The sequence below is a fragment of the Lactuca serriola genome, chromosome 8, assembly GCF_051521515.1.
Source record: "Lactuca serriola cultivar US96UC23 chromosome 8, Lser_US96UC23_V15, whole genome shotgun sequence".
Lineage (NCBI taxonomy): Eukaryota > Viridiplantae > Streptophyta > Magnoliopsida > Asterales > Asteraceae > Lactuca > Lactuca serriola.
The window spans coordinates 75,567,672-75,571,087 of record NC_136415.1 but is presented as its reverse complement, the minus strand read 5'-3'; the positions used below and the strand labels follow the sequence as shown (position 1 = coordinate 75,571,087).

Here is a 3,416-nt window from a genome sequence, read left to right as displayed (position 1 = left end):
GAGGAACACCTGTCGGTGGATTTTTGTAACTCTTAAATATAAATATAAATATAAATATAAATATATAAACCTTTTGATATTAATGTATCGGTTTAGGATTATTTAAGAACATAAGAATATTAGTAATGTTCTTTAATCGTTTATGTTACAATGTTTAATAACACAAAACCCCAAACCACCTTTTGGTATTGACCTTGAAACAAGTGTACTAGAACCAAAAACGCCATTACTCTTTCCACACCAGCAAGGGCAAATTGGTAATTGACTTACATTTTATGAAGATCAAGATTGATCCATGACCTAGTAAAGTTTTATTTTACCAAATGATTTGGCTGAAGATTATAATAAATTAGGGTTGAAGGGGCTTAAGTAAAAAACTCATAAATGTCTGAACTAACTAAAACTACTCTATCAAGATTCAAGAATGCAACAAAGAAACAAAGTCTAAAGAAACAGCCCAACATCCCCTAACAAGGGCTAAATTGGTATTTCACGAATGTTTCCAAATTCAAAATGTAAGGAAGATCCTGACCCACAAAATATTAAACAACTAAAAAACTATGATTGAAGGGACGATTAGAATACAGTAGGGTTGAGGGTTGCTTCAATTCAAATTCAAAAGTTGTTAATGGGAAGTTCCCAAACTACCACTAAGAAAACAAGTATAAGAAAATGGCAAATATAAAAAACCCTTCAACCAACATGCAAAACCAAGGATAAAATTGGTATATTCTATCTTTAATGTTAAATTCACAACAAAAAAAAATCATCAAATCATAAAAGGTTATCAGTTTAGACCATATTTATAATGTTATCAAAACTGCTAATTTTGTTGATCAAACAATGAAAGTTTCCGATGATTATACAAGTCATTTTGAAAAACTGCATCTAGAAAAAAACAATGATTAGGAAGAAGACAATTAGGTTATATTAGGGTTGTGGGGTTTGCTTCAATCAAAATTCAAAAGGTGTAAATGCCAACCACCACAATTAATTTGTTAGCAAGGCAATTGTGTGTTGGTATGCACATAACTTCACTGCAAAAAAAGGGACCAAAGGCTCCATTAATGAAACAAACAGAAGTTGGTTAAATCACTTCATTTTGGCCTCTTAGACATATCTTTGACTTAGTCAACCTACTCATAACTAAGTCTTAAACACAATATATGAAAAGATAAAGACTTTGTAGTATGGGAAAGACATTATAACTAATAATTAAAACCACATCATGTGATCAGAAATCCCTAAAACTTATTAAACATTCTGTCTTATATGTATTTTATAAATATGTCGAAATGAAAGTTCGACATAACGACCTTCACTCATGTACAATGTTAATGCCATATTTTGTACATTTAATCATTGGGGGAAAAAACCCAAGGGTGTATCATGAAAAAAGAATATTGTTGCATATAACTGTTTTGAAGATTCGAGAGAGCATATGAACTTACATCAACATTTCATCGTTTTGAACAGATTCTTGCATTCATTTCGTTTGAAGGGATATGTAATTGAAGTACCTAAAATATCCTTTTACAGATTTACGTGATATAGAAAAAGATTCATACGTTCTTTTTCTTTTGCAGAGTCGTATCAAATTATTCCTCCACTGGGATGCTAATTAGCAACATAATTACGTAAGAATCAAAGAGCCAATGCAATCACATTCAAACAATGAAAATCCAAAAAGTAACGTTTTATTCATAGGGAGAGAAAGGGGTAAAGTTAAGAAATCTTGATATAATTCAGATTAAGTTTATAATTTTTATTGAAATTACTCTAAAATACATAATTAGGGTTGTTAAGACAAAAAAGGAAGAAGATAATAATGAATTCTCCCTCTGAATAAACTTTTTTTTCGTAATACAAACAGCTTAACGGAATCAACATGAAGAAGAAGACCCATTCGTAGAAGCTTGGAGATGAACAGCTCCGCCGGAACTGCCGGCACCACCACCGCCATCATCATTTTCTTGATCACTACTGTTACTGTTATCACGTCCATCAACATTAATATCCTCCTCATGATCGTGAGACTCACTAGTAACTACTAACCTACCATTATTATAGACATTAATGACACCGGCGGTGGATGGAAGGGTGGTGATGGGAGGGGCGGTGGTCGTCGGAGAGGTTGTCTCTTTGTCTTTTCTTCCAATTGTGTTTTTGTTATTATGCATCCAGACTTTGAAAATTCCTCTTCTGATTCCAATCTCATTGCAGAAATCCGCTACCATTTTATCATCACATCGCTGCATCTTCCACCCCACTTTCTCTGCAAAAAGAGACATCTTTTCTTTCTGATCTTGGCTGAATTTCGTCCGGAATCTCTTTCTCCCATTTGGGTTTTCAATCCTGATAGCTGCCGGTGTCCCCGGCGTTACCACCGCGTGGGTTTGGTCAGCTGTGCCGAGTGACAGCAGCACGTGGGGTGCGAAAGCGTAATTTGTTGGTTGAGGTGGAGAAGAAGGGTGGTGGAACTCAATGAAGTGAGTTTTGTTGTCAGCGATGGCGTACACCTCATTGATGCGCTCACGGCGGTGGAAATTGCGGTGGCAGCCACATGCAGCGCATTTTAGAGAGGTGGGTTCTTGTGGGTTGAGAGTTGGCGCCGGCATAAACTCACCGCAGCCGTCTAAGGCGTGGCTGCCAATGGTGGCAGCATGGTTCTTAAGACATTCTTTGTAAGCCACCACCGTAGGCGGTGGTTGGTGGTGGTGCTTCTTTCCATTAGGAAAGGACGAAAATGGCTTGATCAGTTGGGAATGAAGTGGGGTTTCACCGTCGGTATCTGGGCTATCTGTGGCGGCGGCAGCGGACGTTGGGTTTTTTATGTCCATTTCTTGTTTCACAAAACACAATTTTTTTGAAAAACTGAAGATGTGTTCTTCAGACTTTATATGCTCAGATGAAAAGCACTTTGGATAAATAAAGGGGTTTTGGGAATTAATTATGACACTTTCTCTCCCATATCATACCATACATATGCCGCCTAGATACTCGCTTTTAGAATTTATGTACATATGTAATGTGATATTTTTGAAACTTATGAGACAGATAAAAATCCTTAGTCGAATTCATTTTTTTACATTAGTACTTTTGTAACATACGACAGTTATTACATAAAATACTTCATATTTTGTCTTATTTTTTGGATTTAAAACACGTTTTTGTTTTTAAAATAAATCAAACTTTTACCTACTGTTTATTATTTCATTATTATTCGATCGGAGTGGTCACGTCGGAAAAAAAAAGATACTCTGGTCACCTCGCCATCACCCATTTTCCACCTAATCACCACGTCCGCCATGCCCCTATAGGGGCCGTATCAACCTCTTCCAGTTTAAATTCTTGAAGAGAGATAGAGAGGATAATAAGAAAGAGATAGATAGAAGAGTGGAATGAAAGAACGTTGT

The 3,416-nt window shown here is 36.0% G+C and overlaps 1 pseudogene; it reads right to left on the bottom strand.

Annotated features, from left to right (window-relative positions):
- Nucleotides 1–1,720: 1,720 nt before the first annotated feature.
- Nucleotides 1,721–2,984, bottom strand: LOC145070660 (zinc-finger homeodomain protein 11 pseudogene; annotated as a pseudogene).
- Nucleotides 2,985–3,416: the final 432 nt, after the last annotated feature.